Consider the following 17,450-nt stretch of genomic DNA (forward strand, 5'->3'; position numbering starts at 1 on the left):
CAAGCGAAGAAGACGAACCGCAACCCCCAAGTAAGACTTGGATCAAAGTCCAGAGTCTCAGCGCCTGTCACTGCCCTGGGGGTGGGTTGCGGAACGAAGGGGGACTTCCGAAGGCCGGATCTGAACGTAGCGGGATCGGCTGTCCCGGGGGCTTGAGCTATGCCTCCCTCCTCTGTTGGATGCATATGGGGGGCATATTTGTGGTAAACTACTGCTCATGGAGCTTGCAGCCAGTCGGGGGAAGTTCATTGTTGAAAATAATTGCACAGATGACAACGGTACTGTGCCGGTGCTGAAGCGAACAGTACTGGTGATATTTCGTTTTGATTTCCAAGAGAGATACAGCCCCTGCACAAGTTTTTCTTTTTAACCCTGAGACTAAACTGTTGACCTAACGATTTGGCCTAAGAGGGGTACAGAATCAACAAGAGGACATTTTAAAGGAGAGGTCATTGTGTATGTGGATGTTGGTCATTATTGGTCTTGCCTAACATTTAGATAAAGATATCTATATTTTTATAATAACCTGTGTGGTGTCCACTTGTGGTGTTTCACTATGTTACTGTGGGTGTTGGCGCAAACACTTTACACATTGCCTTGGGGATAAGCCTGTCTGCTCGTGCCAAGCTACCAAGGGGGTGAGCAGGGGTTGTCTACACTGTGTTTCCCCCTTACCCTGACTAGAAGCAAGGGTCCCTATTTGGCCAAAGGTACCTACCTCTGCCAACTAGAGACCCCCATTTCTAACAATGACTCATAGAATTAGTCCCATGTCCTGAAAATGTTTTGATAATATCACATAAGGGGCAGAGCAGGGCAGGGGTACAATGATCCCTTGACCCTTTTGTGGGTGGTCTAAGAGGGACCATGGGGCCCAAAATGAAAAAACAAATTGGACATTGGCGCGATCCAGGGAGACTTCTATGGGAGTCCAGAGGGGCCCCTGAGGGGCCGGGAAATCAATTACAAAAAAAAAGGTGGGTTGGGTGTCTGTGGGGGTGTTGGTCGCCCCTTGGGGGTTTAGTATGGTAATAAGATGTTATTATATGCTAAAGAAAACCAAAACATGAACTGAAAAACACAAAGGTTAAAGTGACGTTATAATTAGATATGGTAATAATATCCTTCTATACATCAAATAACCTCAGTAATTCACTGAAAAAAACAAACATTAAAAGGACATCATAGTTAGGTGACAATTTCAGTTAAAATGTAAGATTTTAAACTGAAAACTGAAATTAACCAGTAATAGTTTACTGAGCTAACTAGAATGTGTGCCCCACCATACTCTGCTCATGATCTCACTGATTGCATCACTTGCTCAATGACATCATTGATTAAATCACTGATAACATTTCTGATGGCATCACTGATGGCAACACTGGGCGTGGTGGGGGCACACGTTCTATTTTAATTTCAGTGTTTTTTTAAGTTGAAAATGCTGTATTTTATCTGACATTTCTATCTAACTATAATATCACTTTATTTATATAAGCATATATATTTATATTGCCTACAGGTAGTCTCCAGTAAGTAATTATAGTTAGGACCTACTTTCCATAGGAAAAGGTTTTTTATCTTTTGCTAATAACTTTGGTGCCATTTGAGAAATTTTCATGAAATTTTCAAAACTAGTTTGACACTCACTTCAGCCACTGTCAGGAAAGTGTTGGGGTGATTCATCAAGTGGGGACCGATAAAAAGAGGGGGATCCCAAAATGCACTTTACCCATTCAATTTCCTATAGGGATTTTAGACACGACTACAACCCGAACCGCCGAACGCAAGTAAACCAAATAGGGCAGAAAGCTAGATCTTGGTCCAGAAAGAGTGCTTTTTGTAGTCTGGCCTAAATCTGTTCAGTAGTTTGGAAGTTATTAAAGCAAAAAGATGTATGTATATCTAGAGACACAGATCCACCATGGATTCACCATGGTCGATCCTCCGAACCACGCGCCAGCAGCAATGCCATGAATGGCTGGCCGCAACCTGAGAGAAAAGTTGCACCTGCCATTTTGTTAATTAGGACACGGCTCCAGAGGGGGGAAATAAAGTGAAGCTAGTATATAGGGGTCAGGATAGACTTTTTGCACGTGTTAGGATCTGCAGATCCACTGTGCCGCTCAGCGCGGCCCCCTTTTGTGAATCTGCTGTGGATCTGCAGATCCAGATCGCGATTAAAAAAAACACATACACTCACTCACACAGACTCTAACACACCCACACAACCCCTCACTCACCCAGTCACACATCCATACAGCCACTCACACACCCCTACAGTCACTGATGCATCCACTCAGAGACCCAGAGAACCATTCACAGACACACAAAGGCACCCACACCCCATTCACACTCATACACCGACTTACACACCTGCACAACCACTCACATATCCATATAGCCACTCACACACCCACCTAGAGACCCAGAAACACCCATTTACAAACTCATACAACCACTCACACACCCACTTACGGATGCAGAGAATCACTCACAGACCCACACAGGCACTCATACATCCACTCAGACACTCACACACCCATTTACTCACTCATGCAGCTAGTGACATACCCACTCACAGACCCACACACCCACTTACACACCCACTCACACACCGAGCACATACTCACACATGGATGGAATTGTCACTTCATTGATGTGATTTATCTAATCATTAAATTGAAGTAATTTCATACCATCTATTGTGATAGCAGGTTTCATTGAGTTGTATTCCTCAGTCAATTTACCTAATTTCTTCTAAATGATTGCCTTTAGAACATCGGTTGCATTTATGGTCTTCATCCATTAGTTCCACTGGAATGCAGGGTGTCTCTTTTTCTTGATTTGAACTTCCACGCCAAGCAGGTCAAGCAGATCCTGCTTCTGGTCTGTGGTGTCAGCACACTGGATGCAGGAGCATCTGGCGTGGCAGGCGCATGCTGCTTCACATTCTCCCCCAGAGTAGCTTGTGCTTGGCTAAACTGTAGCCCTACCTGGGCCTGCTGCCAGCATGAGGGGTAAGTGGTGCTGCCTAAAACAAAATCAGCGCTACCACCTCTGCCTTGGTAAAAATGTGGTGGACATTACCCCCTTGCGTTGCCATCATCAACAGCGGGTTCGGGCCTTGGAGACAGCAAGCTGCTTGTCTGTGCCATAGCTGGGAAGTGGGAATGTGGATACCATAACAAAAATATAAACTAGACATTTCGAGGTGCAAAAAAAGTGATGACAAAGTTGAAAAAAGGAGAGAGGTGGACCTGAATGGGATGAATAGAGGTGGATGGGGGCTACAGAGCTGGGGTGTGAGGAATACCTAGGTGTGAACAGGTTGGAGTAAACAAAATGGCTACAATCTTGAGCAACGCTAATCGTTGTTTGCGATATTTTTGGACGCAAAATGTGTCTACAGCATACATTTTTTAAGTGTGATGCCAGTGATGTATTTCGCATGATTACACATAATTTCGCATATTTTTGAAATGTTGCATAATTATGTGAAATTTTCACGTAGTTATTAACAAACTCGCTTCGAATAACATGTTTTATTTGGCCACATTTATTTCTACTGGCCTGCCTAATCAGGATTGAACATATTTCACAGGGACCACTCAAATATTTTCCATATGTTATGGTCACCTCTGAAATATGGCTTTTTATACCAGTGCATTCTATACAAGCTATATTCCTTAATTTGAGCTCGTGCTTTCTGTTGAGGTGGCCCACTCTCATTTTAAGGGACTGGGCCTGGCACTTATTTTCCACATCATTTCTTTACCAAGTGCAAGAGAGGGAAATCAAAAAGTGCGGATGGCAAAACCGCCACAGATGGAGAAATCAGAAGCCTGCAGGAGTGAGAAAAAGAGGGAAGGAGTGTCCTGTAGCGGATTAAACAGGTATGATGTGGTTTAAAAACTTCCAGGCTTGGTATTCCAGTGCTGACGTTTAATTGCACTGGCCGCGAGCTTCTGAGAAGAGTTTCAGGCACCGGCATTCTCTCCTTCACAAATCAAGCACTGGCAATGTATGCACCCAATCATGTACAATGCATACCGAAATATTTTCGAATGTGCCTTCTTTATTTGACTGTGCCACATTTATGTTTAAATTAATATGAATGGTCCAAAAAAAGTAATGCATTGCACTGAGCTGTACTCAGGTCTTTAAGTGGACCAGGTCCTACTGATGCTGAGCACCAGCAGTTCTAAAAAGCAGGTGCTGCGATGGGTTCCTATGGGGCTCTCAATTTTTGCCATCACTATCAAGGTGAAAAAAAAATCTTAACTCTGCAGCAGTGTCAACCTACACTTCCTTTGATGTAACTTCAAAGAGACTCTTTATAGTGCTTGCAGTCTCATCATTTCAGAATGAAAGCATTTTCAATATTATATACAAAGAAGCTATAGTTCTTGCTTTTTTATCTTATACAACTAACAACGATTGACAAAGCCAATAGTCCTGACTTGGTGTAGGTGTAATATTTCTTGTAATATATACCTGGATGAAATGACAGAAGCACCACAATACCAGTCTGGCGGCACACTATGCTAAGCACTGATTTTTATCTTAAGTGTTTTGCACCACGCCCTTAATTACATCAGCCCCGCCCTTTTGAGAGATCCCCCTAGTTTTTTTCATCCACTTAAAACCCTGGTTTTGCTAACGAGGAACGCTAAGTTAAAATGGCAGCACTCCCTTTGTTAAGGACCCTTGCAAAAGAATCGTCCTGCCTGTTGTTGACGGATGACGAGGCCTGCACCTAAATCCCTGAGCGTCGTTCAAGTCAAATCCTTTTATGTCGAGGTCGGATATTAGGGCTTCTTTTCCTAAAAGATCTGTGATGTGACGCAGACAACTAGCTGCTCCTTTGCAGAATGAAATCCATTGCCGTTATTGAAAGGGCTGCAAACCGTATTTGTAATTATGATAGTCAACGTTTTCTTTCAGAATGTATCCATTCTGAAATAACTAGGAGTGAGTCACCGGTGAGCCTATTTGCGGTTCCCGCTCATTTCCCCCGACAGTCGACGGCCCGTCATCTGCCAGTGATTCATATTCCGTCTTTCGCTTCCATGCATATGTTGCTGCAATCTGTAGGGACACTGATTCGTTTACTGTGAGTTTTAGCAAAACCTTCAATTGGTTTTTAAAAGATAGGATTATCGTTTTAGCTGAGAATGGAGAAGCACAGCATGGAGCAGATAAATATAGGGATCTGTTGGTTGGAGATGGAACAAACTTTTTGTTGCGTGTGAGCGGAATAATTCAGATTCGAAAGAGAAAAGGGACTTACCGTGTATTCTAGAAATGTAAATAAGCCCCGAAGTGTCTTTAAAACGTATTGGAAAATGAAATAAATTATAACTAGGATAAAGCGCACCATCGTATGTCCCTTTCTGTCATTACAAACATTCCTATCAAAGATCTGTCATGCAACCCTGCATATAGTTGGCAGAAGCCACACGCTTGTGACCCCTGACCTCTTGAGCATGTTGGTGTCCCTTCAATTTTCTTTTTTAGCTTTGATCCGAAGTGGATGTTCATTAGTAATCTACTATAAAATGCAATGATTAGGGTGAATTGCCTACATCACAAGAAGCATAGCCTAACATGTTTCTTCTCCTTAGGTTCTCTAATGCAGTTTATTTCAAAAGCGCACGCAATGAAGAAAAAAACAAAAACACCATCATTGCAGTTTAATTATAGCACACGACACCAGGGGGCATATTATGGATGGGCTGCATTTTCCTGGATTGCGCTGGGCGTACTTTTCAAAAGGTGCGCCAAGCGGAATCCAGGAAAATATGCTGCATTATGGTGAATAGCGTTACAACAAACAATTGATGGACGGAATGCTGACAATGCAGACATTCTCCCCCAGTCAAGAGATCTGGGTTAAATCCATCGTTCTTTTGCCCACTACACCACCCCAGTTTAGACATGGCCATATGCAAATCAGTCTTGACCCTGTGCCTCATGGGAACAGTCCAGCCCGAACTGCCTAGCCATGTCTTCCCTGGACCGGAATCAAGCATCCTAGGACCGGTTTCTGGCTATCAGCCGTCATCAGCCAGGATAGCTTGACTCCAGTGGCGTAGTGAGCACGGGTCCCACGTCTGGGAATACCCATCCCACTTAGGGCGAAAAGCGTTACAACAAACAATTGATGGACGGAATGCTGACAATGCAGACATTCTCCCCCAGTCAAGAGATCTGGGTTAAATCCATCGTTCTTTTGCCCACTACACCACCCCAGTTTAGACATGGCCATATGCAAATCAGTCTTGACCCTGTGCCTCATGGGAACAGTCCAGCCAGAACTGCCAAGCCATGTCTTCCCTGGACCGGAATCAAGCATCCTAGGACCGGTTTCTGGCTATCAGCCGTCATCAGCCAGGATAGCTTGACTCCAGTGGCGTAGTGAGCACGGGTCCCACGTCTGGGAATACCCATCCCACTTAGGGCGAAAAGCGTTACAACAAACAATTGATGGACGGAATGCTGACAATGCAGACATTCTCCCCCAGTGAAGAGATCTGGGTTAAATCCATCTTTCTTTTGCCCACTACACCACCCCAGTTTAGACATGGCCATATGCAAATCAGTCTTGACCCTGTGCCTCATGGGAACAGTCCAGCCCGAACTGCCAAGCCATGTCTTCCCTGGACCGGAATCAAGCATCCTAGGACCGGTTTCTGGCTATCAGCCGTCATCAGCCAGGATAGCTTGACTCCAGTGGCGTAGTGAGCACGGGTCCCACGTCTGGGAATACCCATCCCACTTAGGGCGAAAAGCGTTACAACAAACAATTGATGGACGGAATGCTGACAATGCAGACATTCTCCCCCAGTCAAGAGATCTGGGTTAAATCCATCGTTCTTTTGCCCACTACACCACCCCAGTTTAGACATGGCCATATGCAAATCAGTCTTGACCCTGTGCCTCATGGGAACAGTCCAGCCCGAACTGCCAAGCCATGTCTTCCCTGGACCGGAATCAAGCATCCTAGGACCGGTTTCTGGCTATCAGCCGTCATCATCCAGGATAGCTTGACTCCAGTGGCGTAGTGAGCACGGGTCCCACGTCTGGGAATACCCATCCCACTTAGGGCGAAAAGCGTTACAAGAAACAATTGATGGACGGAATGCTGACAATGCAGACATTCTCCCCCAGTCAAGAGATCTGGGTTAAATCCATCATTCTTTTGCCCACTACACCACCCCAGTTTAGACATGGCCATATGCAAATCAGTCTTGACCCTGTGCCTCATGGGAACAGTCCAGCCCGAACTGCCAAGCCATGTCCTCCCTGGACCGGAATCAAGCATCCTAGGACCGGTTTCTGGCTATCAGCCAGGATAGCTTGACTCCAGTGGCGTAGTGAGCACGGGTCCCACGTCTGGGAATACCCATCCCACTTAGGGCGAAAAGCGTTACAACAAACAATTGATGGACGGAATGCTGACAATGCAGACATTCTCCCCCAGTCAAGAGATCTGGGTTAAATCCATCGTTCTGTTGCCCACTACACCACCCCAGTTTAGACATGGCCATATGCAAATCAGTCTTGACCCTGTGCCTCATGGGAACAGTCCAGCCCGAACTGCCAAGCCATGTCTTCCCTGGACCGGAATCAAGCATCCTAGGACCGGTTTCTGGCTATCAGCCGTCATCAGCCAGGATAGCTTGACTCCAGTGGCGTAGTGAGCACGGGTCCCACGTCTGGGAATACCCATCCCACTTAGGGCGAAAAGCGTTACAACAAACAATTGATGGACAGAATGCTGACAATGCAGACATTCTCCCCCAGTCAAGAGATCTGGGTTAAATCCATCGTTCTTTTGCCCACTACACCACCCCAGTTTAGACATGGCCATATGCAAATCAGTCTTGACCCTGTGCCTCATGGGAATAGTCCAGCCCGAACTGCCAAGCCATGTCTTCCCTGGACCGGAATCAAGCATCCTAGGACCGGTTTCTGGCTATCAGCCGTCATCAGCCAGGATAGCTTGACTCCAGTGGCGTAGTGAGCACGGGTCCCACGTCTGGGAATACCCATCCCACTTAGGGCGAAAAGCGTTACAACAAACAATTGATGGACGGAATGCTGACAATGCAGACATTCTCCCCCAGTCAAGAGATCTGGGTTAAATCCATCGTTCTTTTGCCCACTACACCACCCCAGTTTAGACATGGCCATATGCAAATCAGTCTTGACCCTGTGCCTCATGGGAACAGTCCATCCCGAACTGCCAAGCCATGTCTTCCCTGGACCGGAATCAAGCATCCTAGGACCGGTTTCTGGCTATCAGCCGTCATCAGCCAGGATAGCTTGACTCCAGTGGCGTAGTGAGCACGGGTCCCACGTCTGGGAATACCCATCCCACTTAGGGCGAAAAGCGTTACAACAAACAATTGATGGACGGAATGCTGACAATGCAGACATTCTCCCCCAGTCAAGAGATCTGGGTTAAATCCATCGTTCTTTTGCCCACTACACCACCCCAGTTTAGACATGGCCATATGCAAATCAGTCTTGACCCTGTGCCTCATGAGAACAGTCCAGCCCGAACTGCCAAGCCATGTCTTCCATGGACCGGAATCAAGCATCCTAGGACCGATTTCTGGCTATCAGCTGTCATCAACCAGGATAGCTTGACTCCAGTGGCGTAGTGAGCATGGGTCCCACGTCTGGGAATACCCATCCCACTTAGGGCGAAAAGCGTTACAACAAACAATTGATGGACGGAATGCTGACAATGCAGACATTCTCCCCCAGTCAAGATATCTGGGTTAAATCCATCGTTCTTTTGCCCACTACACCACCCCAGTTTAGACATGGCCATATGCAAATTAGTCTTGACCCTGTGCCTCATGGGAACAGTCCAGCCCGAACTGCCAAGCCATGTCTTCCCTGGACCGGAATCAAGCATCCTAGGACCGGTTTCTGGCTATCAGCCGTCATCAGCCAGGATAGCTTGACTCCAGTGGCGTAGTGAGCACGGGTCCCACGTCTGGGAATACCCATCCCACTTAGGGCGAAAAGCGTTACAACAAACAATTGATGGACGGAATGCTGACAATGCAGACATTCTCCCCCAGTCAAGAGATCTGGGTTAAATCCATCTTTCTTTTGCCCACTACACCACCCCAGTTTAGACATGGCCATATGCAAATCAGTCTTGACCCTGTGCCTCATGGGAACAGTCCAGCCCGAACTGCCAAGCCATGTCTTCCCTGGACCGAAATCAAGCATCCTAGGACCGGTTTCTGGCTATCAGCTGTCATCAGCCAGGATAGCTTGACTCCAGTGGCGTAGTGAGCACGGGTCCCACGTCTGGGAATACCCATCCCACTTAGGGCGAAAAGCGTTACAACAAACAATTGATGGACGGAATGCTGACAATGCAGACATTCTCCCCCAGTGAAGAGATCGGGGTTAAATCCATCTTTCTTTTGCCCACTACACCACCCCAGTTTAGACATGGCCATATGCAAATCAGTCTTGACCCTGTGCCTCATGGGAACAGTCCAGCCCGAACTGCCAAGCCATGTCTTCCCTGGACCGGAATCAAGCATCCTAGGACCGGTTTCTGGCTATCAGCCGTCATCAGCCAGGATAGCTTGACTCCAGTGGCGTAGTGAGCACGGGTCCCACGTCTGGGAATACCCATCCCACTTAGGGCGAAAAGCGTTACAACAAACAATTGATGGACGGAATGCTGACAATGCAGACATTCTCCCCCAGTGAAGAGATCTGGGTTAAATCCATCGTTCTTTTGCCCACTACACCACCCCAGTTTAGACATGGCCATATGCAAATCAGTCTTGACCCTGTGCCTCATGAGAACAGTCCAGCCCGAACTGCCAAGCCATGTCTTCCCTGGACCGGAATCAAGCATCCTAGGACCGGTTTCTGGCTATCAGCCATCATCAGCCAGGATAGATTGACTCCAGTGGCGTAGTGAGCACGGGTCCCACGTCTGGGAATACCCATCCCACTTAGGGCGAAAAGCGTTACAACAAACAATTGATGGACGGAATGCTGACAATGCAGACATTCTCCCCCAGTCAAGAGATCTGGGTTAAATCCATCGTTCTTTTGCCCACTACACCACCCCAGTTTAGACATGGCCATATGCAAATCAGTCTTGACCCTGTGCCTCATGAGAACAGTCCAGCCCGAACTGCCAAGCCATGTCTTCCCTGGACCGGAATCAAGCATCCTAGGACCGGTTTCTGGCTATCAGCCATCATCAGCCAGGATAGCTTGACTCCAGTGGCGTAGTGAGCACGGGTCCCACGTCTGGGAATACCCATCCCACTTAGGGCGAAAAGCGTTACAACAAACAATTGATGGACGGAATGCTGACAATGCAGACATTCTCCCCCAGTCAAGAGATCTGGGTTAAATCCATCGTTCTTTTGCCCACTACACCACCCCAGTTTAGACATGGCCATATGCAAATCAGTCTTGACCCTGTGCCTCATGGGAACAGTCCAGCCCGAACTGCCAAGCCATGTCTTCCCTGGACCGGAATCAAGCATCCTAGGACCGGTTTCTGGCTTTCAGCCGTCATCATCCAGGATAGCTTGACTCCAGTGGCGTAGTGAGCACGGGTCCCACGTCTGGGAATACCCATCCCACTTAGGGCGAAAAGCGTTACAACAAACAATTGATGGACGGAATGCTGACAATGCAGACATTCTCCCCCAGTCAAGAGATCTGGGTTAAATCCATCATTCTTTTGCCCACTACACCACCCCAGTTTAGACATGGCCATATGCAAATCAGTCTTGACCCTGTGCCTCATGGGAACAGTCCAGCCCGAACTGCCAAGCCATGTCTTCCCTGGACCGGAATCAAGCATCCTAGGACCGGTTTCTGGCTATCAGCCGTCATCAGCCAGGATAGCTTGACTCCAGTGGCGTAGTGAGCACGGGTCCCACGTCTGGGAATACCCATCCCACTTAGGGCGAAAAGCGTTACAACAAACAATTGATGGACGGAATGCTGACAATGCAGACATTCTCCCCCAGTCAAGAGATCTGGGTTAAATCCATCGTTCTTTTGCCCACTACACCACCCCAGTTTAGACATGGCCATATGCAAATCAGTCTTGACCCTGTGCCTCATGGGAACAGTCCAGCCCGAACTGCCAAGCCATGTCTTCCCTGGACCGGAATCAAGCATCCTAGGACCGGTTTCTGGCTATCAGCCGTCATCAGCCAGGATAGCTTGACTCCAGTGGCGTAGTGAGCACGGGTCCCACGTCTGGGAATACCCATCCGACTTAGGGCGAAAAGCGTTACAACAAACAATTGATGGACAGAATGCTGACAATGCAGACATTCTCCCCCAGTCAAGAGATCTGGGTTAAATCCATCGTTCTTTTGCCCACTACACCACCCCAGTTTAGACATGGCCATATGCAAATCAGTCTTGACCCTGTGCCTCATGGGAATAGTCCAGCCCGAACTGCCAAGCCATGTCTTCCCTGGACCGGAATCAAGCATCCTAGGACCGGTTTCTGGCTATCAGCCGTCATCAGCCAGGATAGCTTGACTCCAGTGGCGTAGTGAGCACGGGTCCCACGTCTGGGAATACCCATCCCACTTAGGGCGAAAAGCGTTACAACAAACAATTGATGGACGGAATGCTGACAATGCAGACATTCTCCCCCAGTCAAGAGATCTGGGTTAAATCCATCGTTCTTTTGCCCACTACACCACCCCAGTTTAGACATGGCCATATGCAAATCAGTCTTGACCCTGTGCCTCATGGGAACAGTCCATCCCGAACTGCCAAGCCATGTTTTCCCTGGACCGGAATCAAGCATCCTAGGACCGGTTTCTGGCTATCAGCCGTCATCAGCCAGGATAGCTTGACTCCAGTGGCGTAGTGAGCACGGGTCCCACGTCTGGGAATACCCATCCCACTTAGGGCGAAAAGCGTTACAACAAACAATTGATTGACGGAATGCTGACAATGCAGACATTCTCCCCCAGTCAAGAGATCTGGGTTAAATCCATCGTTCTTTTGCCCACTACACCACCCCAGTTTAGACATGGCCATATGCAAATCAGTCTTGACCCTGTGCCTCATGGGAACAGTCCAGCCCGAACTGCCAAGCCATGTCTTCCATGGACCGGAATCAAGCATCCTAGGACCGATTTCTGGCTATCAGCTGTCATCAACCAGGATAGCTTGACTCCAGTGGCGTAGTGAGCACGGGTCCCACGTCTGGGAATACCCATCCCACTTAGGGCGAAAAGCGTTACAACAAACAATTGATGGACGGAATGCTGACAATGCAGACATTCTCCCCCAGTCAAGAGATCTGGGTTAAATCCATCGTTCTTTTGCCCACTACACCACCCCAGTTTAGACATGGCCATATGCAAATCAGTCTTGACCCTGTGCCTCATGGGAACAGTCCAGCCCGAACTGCCAAGCCATGTCTTCCCTGGACCGGAATCAAGCATCCTAGGACCGGTTTCTGGCTATCAGCCGTCATCAGCCAGGATAGCTTGACTCCAGTGGCGTAGTGAGCACGGGTCCCACGTCTGGGAATACCCATCCCACTTAGGGCGAAAAGCGTTACAACAAACAATTGATGGACGGAATGCTGACAATGCAGACATTCTCCCCCAGTCAAGAGATCTGGGTTAAATCCATCGTTCTTTTGCCCACTACACCACCCCAGTTTAGACATGGCCATATGCAAATCAGTCTTGACCCTGTGCCTCATGAGAACAGTCCAGCCCGAACTGCCAAGCCATGTCTTCCCTGGACCGGAATCAAGCATCCTAGGACCGGTTTCTGGCTATCAGCCATCATCAGCCAGGATAGATTGACTCCAGTGGCGTAGTGAGCACGGGTCCCACGTCTGGGAATACCCATCCCACTTAGGGCGAAAAGCGTTACAACAAACAATTGATGGACGGAATGCTGACAATGCAGACATTCTCCCCCAGTCAAGAGATCTGGGTTAAATCCATCGTTCTTTTGCCCACTACACCACCCCAGTTTAGACATGGCCATATGCAAATCAGTCTTGACCCTGTGCCTCATGAGAACAGTCCAGCCCGAACTGCCAAGCCATGTCTTCCCTGGACCGGAATCAAGCATCCTAGGACCGGTTTCTGGCTATCAGCCATCATCAGCCAGGATAGCTTGACTCCAGTGGCGTAGTGAGCACGGGTCCCACGTCTGGGAATACCCATCCCACTTAGGGCGAAAAGCGTTACAACAAACAATTGATGGACGGAATGCTGACAATGCAGACATTCTCCCCCAGTCAAGAGATCTGGGTTAAATCCATCGTTCTTTTGCCCACTACACCACCCCAGTTTAGACATGGCCATATGCAAATCAGTCTTGACCCTGTGCCTCATGGGAACAGTCCAGCCCGAACTGCCAAGCCATGTCTTCCCTGGACCGGAATCAAGCATCCTAGGACCGGTTTCTGGCTTTCAGCCGTCATCATCCAGGATAGCTTGACTCCAGTGGCGTAGTGAGCACGGGTCCCACGTCTGGGAATACCCATCCCACTTAGGGCGAAAAGCGTTACAACAAACAATTGATGGACGGAATGCTGACAATGCAGACATTCTCCCCCAGTCAAGAGATCTGGGTTAAATCCATCATTCTTTTGCCCACTACACCACCCCAGTTTAGACATGGCCATATGCAAATCAGTCTTGACCCTGTGCCTCATGGGAACAGTCCAGCCCGAACTGCCAAGCCATGTCTTCCCTGGACCGGAATCAAGCATCCTAGGACCGGTTTCTGGCTATCAGCCGTCATCAGCCAGGATAGCTTGACTCCAGTGGCGTAGTGAGCACGGGTCCCACGTCTGGGAATACCCATCCCACTTAGGGCGAAAAGCGTTACAACAAACAATTGATGGACGGAATGCTGACAATGCAGACATTCTCCCCCAGTCAAGAGATCTGGGTTAAATCCATCGTTCTTTTGCCCACTACACCACCCCAGTTTAGACATGGCCATATGCAAATCAGTCTTGACCCTGTGCCTCATGGGAACAGTCCAGCCCGAACTGCCAAGCCATGTCTTCCCTGGACCGGAATCAAGCATCCTAGGACCGGTTTCTGGCTATCAGCCGTCATCAGCCAGGATAGCTTGACTCCAGTGGCGTAGTGAGCACGGGTCCCACGTCTGGGAATACCCATCCGACTTAGGGCGAAAAGCGTTACAACAAACAATTGATGGACAGAATGCTGACAATGCAGACATTCTCCCCCAGTCAAGAGATCTGGGTTAAATCCATCGTTCTTTTGCCCACTACACCACCCCAGTTTAGACATGGCCATATGCAAATCAGTCTTGACCCTGTGCCTCATGGGAATAGTCCAGCCCGAACTGCCAAGCCATGTCTTCCCTGGACCGGAATCAAGCATCCTAGGACCGGTTTCTGGCTATCAGCCGTCATCAGCCAGGATAGCTTGACTCCAGTGGCGTAGTGAGCACGGGTCCCACGTCTGGGAATACCCATCCCACTTAGGGCGAAAAGCGTTACAACAAACAATTGATGGACGGAATGCTGACAATGCAGACATTCTCCCCCAGTCAAGAGATCTGGGTTAAATCCATCGTTCTTTTGCCCACTACACCACCCCAGTTTAGACATGGCCATATGCAAATCAGTCTTGACCCTGTGCCTCATGGGAACAGTCCATCCCGAACTGCCAAGCCATGTTTTCCCTGGACCGGAATCAAGCATCCTAGGACCGGTTTCTGGCTATCAGCCGTCATCAGCCAGGATAGCTTGACTCCAGTGGCGTAGTGAGCACGGGTCCCACGTCTGGGAATACCCATCCCACTTAGGGCGAAAAGCGTTACAACAAACAATTGATTGACGGAATGCTGACAATGCAGACATTCTCCCCCAGTCAAGAGATCTGGGTTAAATCCATCGTTCTTTTGCCCACTACACCACCCCAGTTTAGACATGGCCATATGCAAATCAGTCTTGACCCTGTGCCTCATGGGAACAGTCCAGCCCGAACTGCCAAGCCATGTCTTCCATGGACCGGAATCAAGCATCCTAGGACCGATTTCTGGCTATCAGCTGTCATCAACCAGGATAGCTTGACTCCAGTGGCGTAGTGAGCACGGGTCCCACGTCTGGGAATACCCATCCCACTTAGGGCGAAAAGCGTTACAACAAACAATTGATGGACGGAATGCTGACAATGCAGACATTCTCCCCCAGTCAAGAGATCTGGGTTAAATCCATCGTTCTTTTGCCCACTACACCACCCCAGTTTAGACATGGCCATATGCAAATCAGTCTTGACCCTGTGCCTCATGGGAACAGTCCAGCCCGAACTGCCAAGCCATGTCTTCCCTGGACCGGAATCAAGCATCCTAGGACCGGTTTCTGGCTATCAGCCGTCATCAGCCAGGATAGCTTGACTCCAGTGGCGTAGTGAGCACGGGTCCCACGTCTGGGAATACCCATCCCACTTAGGGCGAAAAGCGTTACAACAAACAATTGATGGACGGAATGCTGACAATGCAGACATTCTCCCCCAGTGAAGAGATCTGGGTTAAATCCATCTTTCTTTTGCCCACTACACCACCCCAGTTTAGACATGGCCATATGCAAATCAGTCTTGACCCTGTGCCTCATGGGAACAGTCCAGCCCGAACTGCCAAGCCATGTCTTCCCTGGACCGGAATCAAGCAGCCTAGGACCGGTTTCTGGCTATCAGCCGTCATCAGCCAGGATAGCTTGACTCCAGTGGCGTAGTGAGCACGGGTCCCACGTCTGGGAATACCCATCCCACTTAGGGCGAAAAGCGTTACAACAAACAATTGATGGACAGAATGCTGACAATGCAGACATTCTCCCCCAGTCAAGAGATCTGGGATAAATCCATCGTTCTTTTGCCCACTACACCACCCCAGTTTAGACATGGCCATATGCAAATCAGTCTTGACCCTGTGCCTCATGGGAATAGTCCAGCCCGAACTGCCAAGCCATGTCTTCCCTGGACCGGAATCAAGCATCCTAGGACCGGTTTCTGGCTATCAGCCGTCATCAGCCAGGATAGCTTGACTCCAGTGGCGTAGTGAGCACGGGTCCCACGTCTGGGAATACCCATCCCACTTAGGGCGAAAAGCGTTACAACAAACAATTGATGGACGGAATGCTGACAATGCAGACATTCTCCCCCAGTCAAAAGATCTGGGTTAAATCCATCGTTCTTTTGCCCACTACACCACCCCAGTTTAGACATGGCCATATGCAAATCAGTCTTGACCCTGTGCCTCATGGGAACAGTCCAGCCCGAACTGCCAAGCCATGTCTTCCATGGACCGGAATCAAGCATCCTAGGACCGATTTCTGGCTATCAGCTGTCATCAACCAGGATAGCTTGACTCCAGTGGCGTAGTGAGCACGGGTCCCACGTCTGGGAATACCCATCCCACTTAGGGCGAAAAGCGTTACAACAAACAATTGATGGACGGAATGCTGACAATGCAGACATTCTCCCCCAGTCAAGAGATCTGGGTTAAATCCATCGTTCTTTTGCCCACTACACCACCCCAGTTTAGACATGGCCATATGCAAATCAGTCTTGACCCTGTGCCTCATGGGAACAGTCCAGCCCGAACTGCCAAGCCATGTCTTCCCTGGACCGGAATCAAGCATCCTAGGACCGGTTTCTGGCTATCAGCCGTCATCAGCCAGGATAGCTTGACTCCAGTGGCGTAGTGAGCACGGGTCCCACGTCTGGGAATACCCATCCCACTTAGGGCGAAAAGCGATACAACAAACAATTGATGGACGGAATGCTGACAATGCAGACATTCTCCCCCAGTGAAGAGATCTGGGTTAAATCCATCTTTCTTTTGCCCACTACACCACCCCAGTTTAGACATGGCCATATGCAAATCAGTCTTGACCCTGTGCCTCATGGGAACAGTCCAGCCCGAACTGCCAAGCCATGTCTTCCCTGGACCGGAATCAAGCAGCCTAGGACCGGTTTCTGGCTATCAGCCGTCATCAGCCAGGATAGCTTGACTCCAGTGGCGTAGTGAGCACGGGTCCCACGTCTGGGAATACCCATCCCACTTAGGGCGAAAAGCGTTACAACAAACAATTGATGGACGGAATGCTGACAATGCAGACATTCTCCCCCAGTCAAGAGATCTGGGTTAAATCCATCGTTCTTTTGCCCACTACACCACCCCAGTTTAGACATGGCCATATGCAAATCAGTCTTGACCCTGTGCCTCATGAGAACAGTCCAGCCCGAACTGCCAAGCCATGTCTTCCCTGGACCGGAATCAAGCATCCTAGGACCGGTTTCTGGCTATCAGCCATTATCAGCCAGGATAGCTTGACTCCAGTGGCGTAGTGAGCACGGGTCCCACGTCTGGGAATACCCATCCCACTTAGGGCGAAAAGCGTTACAACA

This window comes from Triturus cristatus, chromosome 5_2 (genome assembly GCF_964204655.1).
Source record: "Triturus cristatus chromosome 5_2, aTriCri1.1, whole genome shotgun sequence".
NCBI classification, from domain to species: Eukaryota; Metazoa; Chordata; class Amphibia; order Caudata; family Salamandridae; genus Triturus; species Triturus cristatus.